Source organism: Lycorma delicatula, chromosome 10, assembly GCF_047948215.1.
Source record: "Lycorma delicatula isolate Av1 chromosome 10, ASM4794821v1, whole genome shotgun sequence".
NCBI classification, from domain to species: domain Eukaryota; kingdom Metazoa; phylum Arthropoda; class Insecta; order Hemiptera; family Fulgoridae; genus Lycorma; species Lycorma delicatula.
The window spans coordinates 108,794,105-108,811,102 of record NC_134464.1 but is presented as its reverse complement, the minus strand read 5'-3'; the positions used below and the strand labels follow the sequence as shown (position 1 = coordinate 108,811,102).

The 16,998-nt window shown below is 33.1% G+C and overlaps 1 long non-coding RNA gene across 1 annotated transcript; it reads left to right on the top strand.

Moving 5' to 3' along the window:
- Window positions 1-2,805: 2,805 nt before the first annotated feature.
- On the top strand, window positions 2,806-16,982 carry LOC142331343 (uncharacterized). The gene is made up of 3 exons (XR_012757966.1): window positions 2,806-2,923; window positions 11,853-12,004; window positions 15,494-16,982. It is a non-coding gene; the product is annotated as an uncharacterized LOC142331343 (long non-coding RNA).
- Window positions 16,983-16,998: the final 16 nt, after the last annotated feature.

The following is a 16,998-nucleotide window of genomic DNA, read 5'->3' as shown; positions in this document are numbered from 1 at the left end:
CCACTGTCATGAACCATATTCAATCATTTCCTCTCAAAATTAGTCACTACTCCAGCAAAGAAATCAAATATATTGATGTATCACTTAATGTTAAGGTTATGTTTGAATTATTTAAGAAAAAAATATTCCGAAGTCAAATATTTGTTTTTTATTACAAAACCCTGATTACCACTTGGGTCGTTCACAGATAGATACGTGTGAATGTGAAAGACTGACTTTAAAATTAAAAGATAACTTAATGCTGTAGTGAAACATGTTGCAACTGTTTAGATTTTAGTCCATAAAAGAATTTTATTCTTCTTTGTGTCAGTCTACTGAACTTAGCAAAACTGAAGAAAGCATCTCGCGCTTAACTTTTGACTGCATGCAAAAAATTTCTTTGCCATGTATTCCTATTCAGGAAATGTATTACTTGCATCAAATATCAGCTGTTCCTTTTTCTGTTCATAACACAAAGAATAACAACGCAATGTTCTTTTTGCATCATGAAGGAGAAGCCTGGAAAGGTCCAAATGAAGTATCTTCATTCCTTTATGAGTACATTAACTTTGAGGTTTTAAAGAACATTACTGAATTGCACTTGTACAGTGATAAATGTGCAGGCCAAAATATGAACCACTCAGTTCTTTGGTGTTCTCTTTTTGACAGAGGGTGAGCAATTCAAAAAAATTATATTTACAATAATAGAACTCGCAGAAGAAAAATAAATTTTTTATCAATAGTTTAAACAAAAAAATTATAGATTTAAAAAATTGGTGGCTGTGGTATTTTAAAACAACCAAAAAAGGACTTGTTTAAAATTTCTGATTATCATCAATTTAATTTTGATTCGCAAAAATAGGGAGTTATCAGAGTAGATCTGTGAATGGGTATAATAAAAGTACCTTAAATTAAATTAGATTTCCAGTATAAATATACTAGAAGAACCATCAAACAAAGCTTATGAAGCTTTAAGTATGTGCCATACTTAAAGATAAAATCAATTATTTACAAAAATACATGCAGTACATGCCAGAAGATAGAAAAAGATTTTTTGATAATACAAAATTGGCCAATAAAAGCAAGAACCGTAAAGAAGAAGATTAATTAAAATAATTGATATACTTTAAATTTATCAAATTTTGTTCTTATGTATCATTCATTTTTGTTTAAAGTAATACTGACTCTTTTGTATCATTAGTTGATCCTAGTTTTTCTTTATAATCATAAAGTTATTTTTTTTAATGTTAACTCTGTAAATCATAATCTAAGAGTTTTGTGCACTTTGGACAATTTAAATACCTTTAATAACAATATGAACTGTAAGTATTAAATAATTAACTGTTATCCAATGATTTTTGTTCTTTAAAAATATGTTACAACTAATGTGTTTATTTTTGAAACTCCATTAGTCACCAATATTTAAAATGTTATTAAAACACCAAGGAACAATTTTTTTAATAGGCAAGTACATAGTTAAAAAAGGTTTCTACAATAGATTTTACATGATTTTTTTTTTTAATACTTTTTAAGAAAAACAGTTTTTGTCTCCTGAAAAATTTGCACTGAATGATGTATGGTGTTTAATTAAACGAAAAAAGTTGTACAGAGTGTTCCATAAGTTTCCATACGTACAATACGTAAAAAAATATATAACTTATATTATTAAATATTATACATATAAATAACTAACAAAAGAATTTAGCTCGAGTGAAAAAAAGATAGTCAAGAAATTAAAATAACGATTCTCTTGAATAATGCAGAGATTTACTCATTGCCATACTTTTCTTAATAAACTGGCAATTTTTTATAGGTCTTAGGAGTGAAATAACAAAAATTCCTTTGAAAGATTTCACTTCTGGGTTCAGATAAAGGATGATTAATTGCAGACTTTAAATTTGGTCTTTATATCATTAGTTTTTAGATAACTAATGATCTATACAATTTAGGTTGTGACCAATAATCAACCCTAAATATTTTATTTTTTCAACCTGTTGTTAAGAGATTCAGTAATATAGCCAAAACATTTATAATGTAATCTCTATCAGAAAGTTTGACCGCCTTGCCTGTGCTATAAATTGTAAATTAAGTCTTGAAGCGATTGAATCGAATCTGTTCTGAATCTATTAGAACCCTAATAGGACTGGCACGAGAGCTTGTTATTTATGAGAATGACTCATTTTTTGGAAGTAATGTGTGACTCATGTCAGGTAACTGAATTCCACTTAACATAAATACATATTTATGATACTTTTTTTTTCTATCTATATAAATTTGTAGTTAATTGAAGTTAATGGTATGAGTAATACTCTTTTGTTACTATTCACATCTATGCATCACACATTATTTTGGTGGGTCAAGTAAAATTTTTCTCACTTCAAGAACTTAAACATGTATTCCTGGGATCAATCTTTTGAAACTGTCGGTTTTATTTTGCAAAACAATTTAGAATACGCTAGATATGAGCTGATATTGACAATAGTCACTTTTTGGAAAAATATAAAGCTTCATTAATTGTGCAGTTCATAGAGTATAATTAATGACTGGCTCATCACTTGAATGGTACACTTAAATTTCCGTCTTCAGTATCTGTTATAATTGATACTGAAGACTGAAATTTTACAAAATTGACAGATCAGATGGTTAAATGTTCAGACTAAAAGGGATTAAAATTACTGATATTTATAAATGATAGTTATTTCGTTATTTTTTGTTCATAAAATAATCTTATTACAGGAACTTGTACAGTTTTATTTTTAACTCTCTGGATTGTTCTTGATGTTATATATAAAACTTATCACTTTTCATAACTAATAGTACTTTTCATTTCATAGAAAATGTGTGATGAAATTCGTCTTGTGAGATATGACCTAGGTGAAACTCCCCCTGGGGTTTTCAAATCACTGGTGGAAGAGATATTGGAACTCCTCTTCTTGTTGTAAAGGTAATTAGAAAATAGAACAATTAAAAAAAAAAAAATTATTTTAAAGTACAATTTTATTATTAAGTATAATTTATTATCAAAAATTTATTTATTTTAAAACTGTATATACAGTATTTATTGCTATTGCAGTAGAATGGTCTAAATGTTATATTTTGGAAATTCATTCATAAAAATAGGTTTGATTTCAGTTTCAATCCTGTAAAAATGTGTGTAATGTGTGCATTTTTATTAAGGTACGCAAGTAAAATTACTATTTATTGTATTTTATTTTGGCAGCTCTTCTATTCAAACCATAATTTGAAATTATGCAATGAAAATTAAATGTGTTTTGAACAGACTTAAAAAAACAAGGATGTTTGCAATTCAATTATATAAATGCATTCTTTTATTAGAGAGTTTTTTATTATTAATTCTTTTATTATAGAATGTTCAAAAACTAACTATACACCTGTCAAGCACTGATACAACAACTTAACGTAGTACAACACATAACATCAACTTACCTTATAGAAGTTTGTTGGAACGGTCCCTGTGAATATCCATCCAAACATATTTGCATGCCTTTCTTCTTATTCTCAAAGACTCTCACAAGTTATTCTGTGGAGTGTTTTTGGTGAAATTGTGAATAGCAGTTTGAAGTTCCTGAAGGCTGTGGGGATTTCCTAGGTAATTACGTTTTGCATAACACCGGAAGTAAAAATCTGCTGGGCTTAAGTTCAGAGAATGAGCTGGGTCCAAGCCCTAAAAATGATTCAATGAATTTGGTTTTTGGTTTTCAGTCAGATTTAATGGTCTGCCTGACTATGTAAAGTTTTGTAGCCTTGTTGAATTCAAGCATTATAATTTCATTCTTGGTTAGCTCTCCCATGAACTACTGAATGATTTCACAATAACAAGCTGAATTTATTGTTTCTGTGAAGGATATGGGTTGACTACTCTTCTCCTTCTTTCTTTCTTTTTTCCTGTTTAGCCTCTGGTAACTACCGTTTAGATAATTCTTCAGAGGATGAATGAGGATGATATGTATGAGTGTAAATGAAGTGTAGTCTTGTACATTCTCAGTTCGACCATTCCTGAGATGTGTGGTTAATTGAAACCCAACCACCAAAGAACACTGGTATCCATAATCTAGTATTCAAATCTGTGTAAAAATAAATGGCTTTACTAGGACTTGAACGCTGGAACTCTCGACTTCCAAATCAGCTGATTTGGGAAGACGCGTTAACCACTAGACCAACCTGGCATTTGACTACTCTTCTCCTGGATATTGCAATCCACACATCAATCTTCTAGTTATGTACAGGAATTTCATGTATTGCATATGTGCTGTTGGTAAACATAAATGTGAGTTCTGTGCATGCAGATACCTTGGTAAATGGAACCATGCCTCATTGGTATAGAAAATACAGCCCAAAATATCATCAGAATTCTCTGCTAGAAACTGTTGAAATCGTTCACAGTACTGGATTCATTTTCCACAGTCAACGGCCAGTAACTTTCTTTTGAACCGCTTTCATTTTATATGGAATGAGACTGAGTTTCTTACAAATTGCCTGGAGTGCAGTTGCGATAGTGCAGTTGCTAGTGAACATTAGCACTCCAGTTGCCTGGAGTGCTAGTGTTCTTCTCAGGCCAACTTTTAAACACTTTTTGAGACGACCTGCACAGTAGCTGTTATGGCTTTCAGTTTTTCTTCATCGAGTGCTGATGGTTTACTACTGTGTTCATTGTTCATTACTGATCCTGCGGCACTAAATTTCTTGATTAGTGCTGCTAAACTTTTTTGATTAGAAACTGTTTACCTAGAAATCTAATGGAAAGGTATTTCACTGTAGGTGTGTACTCATTATCCTCATGGAAAGCTTATTCAATGAGGAATATTTCCTGTTGTAAGTTAACACCATTTGGAACACACACAGAAAGATATGGTCTCAATTTTTTGAAGACGTAAGGTTTTTTATGAGCATAATGAGCAATAAAAAATCAGACATACCTTCTCACCTCAAAACGCCAAACCTGTCACCATTCTGACAGGCTCTTGTAAGCAAAATAAGGCTGTCCTTAAGTTGCTCAGCCGGAAAATAATGCAGAAAATTAATTCCTCACAAGAATTTATTTTTTATTTCACATAAAATACTTTTCATCCATCCCCAGATGCAAAAATCTAAAGGTTATTAGATCAGGCAATCTTGGTGGCCAGGAATGTGGACCTCTTCGACCGATCCGTTTCTCAGGGAAATTGTGACTTAAGTGGTGGAAACAGCACAAGAGAAGTGACAAGGCACGCCATCGTCCTGGAAGTATTCTTTGCGTCTCAGCGCTACAGGAACATCTTGAAGAAAGTGCAAGTAGATCTCAACATTTAATCGGCCAAGTAATTTGAATAGTCAAACAGCTGATTGTGAAAAAGCCAGCGGCATACATTGACGCTAAATCGGTTTTAAAAATTCCTTCCATCTTTTATCAAGCTTTATTTCCGGCCATGTATGCTCATTGCGTAAGTTGTTGGTGCCATAACGAGTGAAATTGGTCCCTTCCGTAAACAAACATACTTATAGAGTTGCCAGTTTGTATTCCAGCAGTTCCAGAACTCCAAGCGAAACGGACCGTCTCGTAGGTGAAGATGTTGAACTGGCTCCTTATGATAAGGATAAAGCTTGTTTTGTTTAAGTGTGCTGCAAATCATTGAATGCGAGACTCCCATCAGCTTAGAAAGATATCGTGTAAAAAACGAAAAATGTAATATAGTGTATATATATATATATATACACTCAGACACATTTACACTCAACATTTACAATCAATAATATGTACAGCTCAGAATACATACACCACAGCTATGCCGGCCTCAGACAACAGGAACGCGTCCCGCGGAGCCGTTGGTGACGACAATGTCGAGGCATCCCCGCCTCCTGCCCCCGAAGGCTGGCGCTCATCGCTGCCCTCAACCGACATCTCCGTTGTTAGCCTCGCGGTCCTCCTCCATCAGTTTCTGTTGTAGCATCCTTTTAAACCACCGGGCACACGCAGTAAATCCCTCACCGGAAGAGAGCATCACCCGGATAACTTCCCCCGGCGAGTTCAAATCGTCACGTGATATTTCCTGTCTCTATCTGGGGCACACAAAGAGGGTTTGCTCTACCGTATCCACTTCATCACAATACTGGCACAGTTCTGTGCGCCTCTTTCCGATCCTGCAGAGGTAGATCCCGAACGATCCATGACCCAACAACCACTGAGCCATCCAAAAGTCCGCCTCTCCTTGCAGTCTATTGACCCAAACCCCACCTCTGGGATCAAGGTGTAGGTCTAGTGCCCCTCCTTCGCAATCCGCCACCTCTTCTGCCAGTCGCCAGTAAGAGGGCCCTCGCCTCCTCTCTACCATCTGTGGTATCTATCTCTTCTTTCTTTGGCCAGCAGTCCAACGGTGGCATACCAGCCACCACTTACGAGGCATCCAATGATACCGTCCGGTAGAGCCGCGCAACTCTTATCGCCAGCCTCCTATATTTTTTTTTTTTGTCTTCAGTCATTTGACTGGTTTGATGCAGCTCTCCAAGATTCCCTATCTAGTGCTAGTCGTTTCATTTCAGTATACCCTCTACATCCTACATCCCCAACAATTTGTTTTACATACTCTAAACGTGGCCTGCCTACACAATTTTTCCCTTCTACCTGTCCTTCCAATATTAAAGCGACTATTCCAGGATGCCTTAGTATGTGGCCTATAAGTCTGTCTCTTCTTTTAACTATATTTTTCCAAATGCTTCTTTCTTCATCTATTTGCCGCAATACCTCTTCATTTGTCACTTTATCCACCCATCTGATTTTTAACATTCTCCTATAGCACCACATTTCAAAAGCTTCTAATCTTTTCTTCTCAGATACTCCGATTGTCCAAGTTTCACTTCCATATAAAGCGACACTCCAAACATACACTTTCAAAAATCTTTTCCTGACATTTAAATTAATTTTTGATGTAAACAAATTATATTTCTTACTGAAGGCTCGTTTAGCTTGTGCTATTCGGCATTTTATATCGCTCCTGCTTCGTCCATCTTTAGTAATTTTACTTCCCAAATAACAAAATTCTTCTACCTCCATAATCTTTTCTCCTCCTATTTTCACATTCAGCGGTCCATCTTTGTTATTTCTACTACATTTCATTACTTTTGTTTTGTTCTTGTTTATTTTCATGCGATAGTTCTTGCGTAGGACTGCATCTATGCCATTCATTGTTTCTTCTAAATCCTTTTTACTCTCGGCTAGAATTACTATATCATCAGCAAATCGTAGCATCTTTATCTTTTCACCTTGTACTGTTACTCCGAATCGAAATTGTTCTTTAACATCATTAACTGCTAGTTCCATGTAAAGATTAAAAAGTAACGGAGATAGGGAACATCCTTGTCGGACTCCCTTTCTTATTAGGGCTTCTTTTTTATGTTCTTCAATTGTTACTGTTGCTGTTTGGTTCCTGTACATGTTAGCAATTGTTCTTCTATCTCTGTATTTGAACCCTAATTTTTTTAAAATGCTGAACATTTTATTCCAGTCTACGTTATCGAAAGCCTTTTCTAGGTCTATAAACGCCAAGTATGTTGGTTTGTTTTTCTTTAATCTTCCTTCTACTATTAATCTGAGGCCTAAAATTGCTTCCCTTGTCCCTATACTTTTCCTGAAACCAAATTGGTCTTCTCCTAACACTTCTTCCACTCTCCTCTCAATTCTTCTGTATAAAATTCTAGTTAAGATTTTTGATGCATGACTAGTTAAACTAATTGTTCTGTATTCTTCACATTTATCTGCCCCTGCTTTCTTTGGTATCATAACTATAACACTTTTTTTGAAGTCTGATGGAAATTCCCCATTTTCATAAATATTACACACCAGTTTGTATAATCTATCAATCGCTTCCTCACCTGCACTGCGCAGTAATTCTACAGGTATTCCGTCTATTCCAGGAGCCTTTCTGCAATTTAAATCTTTTAATGCTCTCTTAAATTCAGATCTCAGTATTGTTTCTCCCATTTCATCCTCCTCAACTTCCTCTTCTTCCTCTATAACACCATTTTCTAATTCATTTCCTCCATATAACTCTTCAATATATTCCACCCATCTATCGACTTTACCTTTCGTATTATATATTGGTGTACCATCTTTGTTTAACACATTATTAGATTTTAATTTATGTACCCCAAAATTTTCCTTAACTTTCCTGTATGCTCCGTCTATTTTACCAATGTTCATTTCTCTTTCCACTTCTGAACACTTTTCTTTAATCCACTCTTCTTTCACCAGTTTGCACTTTCTGTTTATAGCATTTCTTAATTTCCGATAGTTCCTTTTACTTTCTTCATCACTAGCATTCTTATATTTTCTACGTTCATCCATCAGCTGCAATATATCGTCTGAAACCCAAGGTTTTCTACCGGTTCTCTTTATTCCGCCTAAGTTTGCTTCTGCTGATTTAAGAATTTCCTTTTTAACATTCTCCCATTCTTCTTCTACATTTTCTACCTTATCTTTTTTACTCAGACCTCTTGCGATGTCCTCCTCAAAAATCTTCTTTACCTCCTCTTTCTCAAGCTTCTCTAAATTCCACCGATTCATCTGACACCTTTTCTTCAGGTTTTTAAACCCCAATCTACATTTCATTATCACCAAATTATGGTCGCTATCAATGTCTGCTCCAGGGTAAGTTTTGCAGTCAACGAGTTGATTTCTAAATCTTTGCTTAACCATGATATAATCTATCTGATACCTTGCAGTATCGCCTGGCTTTTTCCAAGTGTATATTCTTCTATTATGATTTTTAAATTGGGTGTTGGCAATTACTAAATTATACTTCGTGTAAAATTCTATAAGTCGGTCCCCTCTTTCATTCCTTTTGCCCAGCCCGTATTCACCCACTATATTTCCTTCCTTGCCTTTTCCAATGCTTGCATTCCAATCTCCAACTATTATTAAATTTTCATCTCCTTTTACGTGTTTAATTGCTTCATCAATCTCTTCGTATACCCACTCTACCTCATCATCATCATGGGCGCTTGTAGGCATATAGACGTTAACAATCGTTGTCGGTTTAGGTTTTGATTTTATCCTTATTACAATGATTCTATCGCTATGCGTTTTGAAATACTCCACTCTCCTCCCTATCTTCTTGTTCATCACGAAACCTACTCCTGCCTGCCCATTATTTGACGCTGAGTTAATTACTCTAAAATCACCTGACCAAAAGTCGCCTTCCTCTTCCCACCGAACCTCACTAATTCCTACTATATCCACATTTGTCCTACCCATTTCCCTTTTTAAATTTTCTAGCCTACCAACCTTTTTCAAGCTTCTAACATTCCACGCTCCGACTCGTAGAATGTTATTTTTTAATTTTCTGGTGACCCCTTCCTTAGTAGTCCCCACCCGGAGATCCGAACGGGGGACTATTTTACCTCCGGAATATTTTACCAAGGAAGGCGCCTCCATTATTTCTATGTGAAAATGCAGAGAGCCACATTTTCTTGGAAGAAAAGCAGCTGTAGTTTTCCATTGCTTTCAGCTGCGCAGTACTCAGAGGACTGAGTGATGTTGATACGGCCGTTTAAGTCGTCCTGACTCACGCCCCTAACAACTACTGAAAGAGCTGCTGCCCTCTTTCAGGAATCATTCCTTAGTCTGGCTCTCAACAGATACCTCTCCGATATGGTTGCACCTTCGGTCCAGCTACTCTGTATCCCTGAGCACTCAAGCCCCCTCACCAACGGCAAGGTCTCATGATTCATAGAGGAGGCCTCCTATATATGCAATTCAATCCCCGGACATTTCTCAACCTATCCAAAGGCCTCCCACCATGCCGGTGCCGCATACATAATCATCGATACCACGGTAGACGCCAGCATTCTGCGCTTAATTGTCTTAGGACCCCCGGCATTGGCCATAAGCCTGAGAAATTTTTTCCGCCTTCATGGCCACTTGCTGCACGTGAAGTGAGAAACCCCTTGACCTACGGAGCCACACTTCCAAGTATTTTGCCGCTTCCTTTGGGGCGATCATTTCTCCATCGACTTGGATAGCAAAAGGTGGTATTCGCCGCCTCCCCGTCATTGCTATAATTTCAGTTTTCTTAGCTGACAGTTGCAGCCCCTGCGTCTGAAGCCATGATTTGATCTTCTCAACGGTCCTCGTAGCTATCCGTAAGTAGAAACTAAGAGATACTAACTGCCGTTCTCCGTGGCGCGAGTGGTAGCGTCTGGTGTCGGCCTGTATCCGGAGGTCCCGGGTTCGAATCCCGGTCAGGCATGGCATTTTCACACACGCTACAAATCATTCATCTCATCCTCTGAAGCAATGCCTAACGGTGGACTCTGAGGTTAAAAAAAAAGATACTAACTTTGTTAGAAATGAATTAATAGTTGAAAGAATAGTAATATTCATAAGAACGTTCGTTCGAGAGACTTAGTAGACTATTCATTGATAATCAGTTTCTTTTTTATTTTATAATTAATTTTGTGTCTTATATGATGTTGCTGTGATGAAGTTTTTATGACAGTTTCTCTTGGTCCATAGTTCCTTGTTTTCATCCGTTGAATAGTGTATCTACCCGTTCCACAATATATTATCATGTAACGATCAGAATAAATTACAGAAGTCACGCCGAAACCAGAAAACTGGATTCAAGGATGATCAGAATTGATATATTGAAATATGAAAACCGAAATGTTTCGCGATCACAATTCTTCCTTTACTTCGTACAAGGAAGTAAAAAAAAAAAGAAAAAAGGAGATGAAATTTGAAGACCGAAATTTTTCGCGATACAGTACTTACTTACTTCGTACAAGGAAGTAAAAACTGAAAGAAAATTAATAAAAAAATTTTCTTAGCTCACGCTCAGTAGCCGTTTCTTTATAACTTTTTTTCATTCCTTTTATTTTCTTTTGTAATTTTTTGTAGGCTAATTAATATATTTTAAAAATAAATATTTTTTTTTTAAACAAAAAGTAAAATTAAAAAAAAAGTCCTAAAAATATGAATGATATGATTCTTTAGCTATTTTTATAATAATTAATTGTAGATCAAATTGACATTCTTAGAGCTTCCTCATTTTTTCATCAGCTTATTTATTATTTTTTCAAAAAACTCAGTAATAATAGTATTAGTAGTCAGTAAAAAGTATTTTTCTGAAAAAAAGATTTTATGGGTTATTTTGAAGGAAAATTATATAATTTACAATGTTTTACAAAAAAAAAAATAATAAATAAATAAATTATTTTTCTAATCACAAGTTGTTACAAAGATAATTTTTAGTGATTTACTTGAATTTTAGTTAATTTCAGTCACAACAGAAGATTTATATTTAAAGTAAATTATTATGAATTTTATTATTAATAATTTATTATTTTTTTAATATATGTGATGTTTGTATTTTGATGATAATTTATATCTCTTCTGTGATTTTTATAACATCATTATTTATTATTACCTTCTTTGCAGATGATATCGCTGTACATGACATAGATTAGAAGATAATTACTTAATAGGATTAGAGAATTCTGCATTAAAAATTTTAAAAAGTCATTATAAGATGAAGTGTAACTAACTTTTATTACGGGGAAAAATCATTGCAGTATTCTTTGATCATAATTGATATCCTTCTCTAGTTAGATGATAAATTTTCATGGAAGCTGAAACGATATTCTGTTGTTTGATTAATATTAATTGATCACTAAGCTTCTCATTATTATTAAATATTTATTTTGGCTGTATACATCCATGTCTAAAATATATTTCACTGAAATAAAATTAATTAAAAAATAATTTTTTGCTTTGTTGAAATTCAACCTTACTTACTACATTTTATGACCTCTACTTTTTCTTATTGAGCATAAATAGAACATAAAATTGGGAAAATTATTTTAAGTAATTTAATTTCTAGGTAGTAGGAGGAAGTATAGCTGAATTAGCTGGTGTACAAGTTGGTTATCTTGTAAGGGGAATTAATTATGTTCCTACAAATGAATTTACACATTTAGATGCGCAGCGGGCAATCCTAGAATCTGGTGATACACTCATATTGAATTTATTAAAGTAAGTACTGTCAGTTTTTGTTTTGAACTAAAAAAAAGTGGTCTAATATGTAGTTGTTTAAAAATTTTATGTATTATTATTATTGTATTGAAGTAATCATTTTATTTCTACTTTATCTTTGTCTAGTTTTCTTAACGTGAGATTTTTGTTGTTGATCATTAGTCAGTTTAATGAAATCCAAACCTGCCTGAGCCCTAAATGATAGAGAGAACAACTAATTCTTCATGGCAATTTTCTCACATAGACAACTTCCACTGCAATTTATTAACTTTAAATTTATTGTATTATATAATATATATATATAAATGTATATAAAAAAAAGTTTGACTTTATTATAATAAAAAATATGGCACATTTTATCTATGACTGCTGTCAAACTCATTCTACCAAGCCATCTTAACTGATGTTTCATGTAGCATAAGTAGATTCGATTAATCAGGAACTATAAAAGTTTGCTAAGAATAAGTTTTCTTATAAGCTATACCATTGCTTTTGTTGCTTGTGATTCTTCAATGTCAGCCTGAACAAAATATGTGTTGCAGATATAATGTGATAAATAGCTGGAGGAGAAACGGAATAATCAAAGGAAGCTTATTGATAGGCTTTAATGCATAAATTACAATTGTTTTATATTATGATTTAGGAATTGTACTTCATTAAAATTTTTATTGAAACAATTCCGATAATATTTTAATGCAGAATTTGAAAGATGGTACAACACAAATTATTTTAAGATGAAAGCTATGCTTTTCTTATATCTGAGGTAGCTTTCTCTCCAAGTGATGCTCTTCAGAAACTAGTCTAAAGAAACTTAATCCAGTGAAAGCTAGCTCAGATGTCGGTAAAGTTTGTATAATTTCACCTGAAAATAAAATTAACTTTAGTCAATTTAAAGAAATTGTCAATTTTTAAATGGTACATTATGGATATCATAAATTTGAACTTTGAATGGAATCTTCAAAGCACTTAATTGTAAGCAACATTTATGTTACTTGGTTTATATATTTGAAATTCTGGGTTGATGGAGTAAATGAAACATCGTTTTGATTCTCAAAATGTTCAATTTTGCATTAAGGTAAATTCTGCAATTGTGAGATGTACGAGTATGTCTGTGATTAAAGATTTGTAGTTCTTTTCTATAATCTTTAAATTACCTTTTTATAGTCATCATTCTATAAAGGAACAAATGGACAATTATATCTTCTGGATAACGCTTTAGATTTCTCTTTAAAAACTTTCAACACTTTAATTTTTCTAATGAAAACTTTCTGTTGAAAGTTTTCATTAGAAAAATTTCAACAGTTTTCATTAAACTGAGTTATGAGGATGTTTGTACCTTAGCACCGTCATTGCACTTTGATACAAGATTTTGTAATTTAAGTATCTTACAAGGAAGCTGGCTGAAATAAATTCCAGTTGCTTTCTTTTTTCCTAACATCTTGGTCGCTCTGTAATACATACCTGAGCAGAACTGAAATTTCTGTATAAATATTTTGTTACAATTTTACTTATACTATGCAGATATAATAAAATATGTAGTTTACATAAACAAGGTAGGCAAAATAGCGCAAGATATCACAATTTAATAGTGAAAATGATTCCACAGCACTATCTATAAATAATTCATTAATGAAGTAAAAGTTATCCAGAGCAACTGACGTTGCATATCAAGCTAAAATTTACTGGGGACTATATATCTAACTGTAAGCAGTAGTGAATTAAACATTCTTATTAACATGAATATCCTTATTATTTTTAAATGACATCTTGAATTGCCAACTCTGTGGCCATGCTTCTCTCTTAAACTAGTCATAATCAGTCGGAAACACTAGACTCAATCGGAAAAATTCTAATTTATTTTGACATATACCAAGGAAAAGGAAAAAAGCGCAGGTAGGGGGGCTGCATTGGATCCATGGCCACATGTCTTTTGGACATAGAATGTATAGATTGACTGTTGGATGTGTGTTAGAAATAAGTAATCATGTAGAATTTAGGTGTAGAGAATTTGTTTATTTTAAACATGTTGCTTGGGTTTCATTTATTGCTTATAGCTTCAATAATGTTCAGTCTCTGACATTATGGGCTGTTTGATTCCTTTTGACTCATTCTTTTTTTTGTACATGTTTGCAGTTTGCTTGAACCTTCAAACTTATATAGAGACATTTCGAATATTTTCACAGCCTTCTCAACTGCAAGTATCACACACCTGATCAACACACCCGATCAAGTTTTCTCACAAATATTTCAGATATCGATAGATCTCATATAGATGAAAAGAATGACAACTTGCAGTACGTGCTATTGAAACCAACTGATGTTAAAGTTTTTCCATATGAAAAAACCATTAGTAATACAAAAAGCCTTTGGTAAACCATAACCCACTCTATTCGACCACATCCACTCGAATAGAGTGGATGTGGTTTTGGTTTACCATAACTCATAACTCGCTCCATAACTCATAAAAATATATTTTATTTAAATTGTTTTCATCAAGTCTCTGTAGAAAGAAAGTCTGTATTTCCTGATCATGTCTGATAGTTTGTCTACCTTCCAGAAAGTTCTTAATTTTTTCCTAATTTCCAACCATCTTCTGCTTTTCTAGATCCTAGTAATTTCCTTTCTAAGAAAGATTTGTTTATTTCTCCCTGGTGTAAGGTTGTGCACAGCATGTAGACCTTGGGTCTTACCTGTGGTGGAAGGCCTTGTTTTCCCCATCCTTGAGATTCTTTTCTTGTTTTTATATATTCTTGGTTATTCTATAGGCTTTTGTGAGATGTATGGTTATGATATTTTTGTTTTCTTTATTTGGCTCAAGGGCTTTATTACTTCTCCAAGTACTTGAAGCTGTTAGCTCTCTTGAATTTACTATACCTTGGCTATATATGTTTGTGTACAGTTTTTTTTGTTTGCTATGAATTCTGTTTTTTCATGAATTTATGAATTCATGTAGGCCCTTTTATCAGCCATTTCACACACACACACACACACACACACACACACACACACACACACACACACACACACACACACACACACACACACACACACACACACACACACACACACACACACACACACACACACAGAGAGAGAGAGAGAGAGAGAGAGAGAGAGAGAGAGAGAGAGAGAGAGAGAGAGAGAGAGAGAGAGAGAGAGAGAGAGAGAGAGAGAGAGAGAGAGAGAGAGAGAGAGAGAGAGAGAGAGAGAGAGAGAGAGAGAGAGAGAGAGAGAGAGAGAGAGAGAGAGAGAGAGAGAGAGAGAGAGAGAGAGAGAGAGAGAGAGAGAGAGAGAGAGAGAGAGAGAGAGAGAGAGAGAGAGAGAGAGAGAGAGAGAGAGAGTAAGTAAATCTTACTTAATATTATATTATTATATGTAATATTATATATGTAAGGATTATGCATCAACTTTTAAGTCTGTGCACATAACACTTATAAGTTTTTACAAGTTATACAAGTTTTATAATTTAATTAATTGTATGTTTTATAGGGGTGGAGAATATGAACTGCTTGAACCTGAGCCTGTACCACTACTACCAGTGCCAACTGTATGTCTGATAAACAGATTTTTTTTACCATATTAAAAATGTATTATAAAGATAGTGTTAATTATTCATTTGAAAATATTGTTATTTAATTTTTTTTTAAATATCAAGTGCATATAATTATACTTAATATTATTATATTAGTTAATATACTTATTACTTAATATTATTATTATAATTTAAGTGTTCATTTTTTGTCAATTGTTTAATGCTATTGAGGACCATAAATTAAATAACTTTATCTTCCCTATACAATATCTTTTGTTACGTGTCTGAAAAAATGTCCAAAAACTGAATTTTGGAATGGTTGTTACATAAAAAAAAACTAAACGTGACTATTTTTTAGAAAAATAGAAGTCTGTTTTGTGAAGATTAATCAGAAAACATTGTAACCTCCTTTGTCAGCAGTTGCATTTCCATGTATTCAAAAAGTTTTTTTTATTGGGATTTTATAAACTTTGACATGTTGATCTGTGAACTTTATAGCAATTGATTCTAAAAAGTTTCTGTTTATCAGAATTAAATTCCATCTAGAAAAACTTGTTGATCCAAAACCATGATGTGGTATTCCTTCATTTTCTCATAAACTGGTGTCCTAGCGAGACATTAAATTTAATCTGAATAAAAATCATACAGTCTTTAAAATTTTATTGCTCTGAGTTTTTCATGAAATTGGTGACTGATGAAATACAAGTAAAAAAACTTTTTGGCAATTTACTACTTGTCAGTGCCACAATCACTATGGTTTTATGCTACCAGACATTTATTACTTCTGAAAATGCCAACCATTAAGAAGATGTACTCAGTAACTTAATCATAATACAAGCATATCATACACAGTGGTTTATGTATTATCCTACTGTATAAAGGAAAGTGAGGAGTGAAACGGTTACCTGGTAATTGGTCCCTTCAAAATTTTAAATAAATTTTACTTATAATTTTTACATGTATTTTATTATCTTAATAAAATAAGTTTGGTAGATTAGTCAAAATTAGTTCTTTACAAAATTTTTAATCAGATGACCACAATTTGTATTTGGTTTTGAAACATTTATAAAACTTATAACATATTTAAGTGATTAAAAAAAATTGGTTCCTTGAGCAGCAAATGGATAGCGTAATGCTATTTAATAACTCTTGATTGTAAAAATTGCCATAAAGTTATTTATATATTAAAAAACACTACTTGCCTTATATTGTCTAACTTTTAATTTTAAAATAAATCTATTTTTTATATATTTTCAAGATTTTTTTTACAGTGAAAAGAAGGATGATGAAATAGTCATGATTGATTTTACTTTTTTTTCAGAATGACAGATTAAGCAAAAAAAAAGATAACTTGACTATGCAGTATATATTCATTCTGTATTACACTAGTTTATTCTTATATTATGTTAAGTAATTTATTTCATTTATATGCTTAATAAAAAATTTGTAAAAGCACACATTT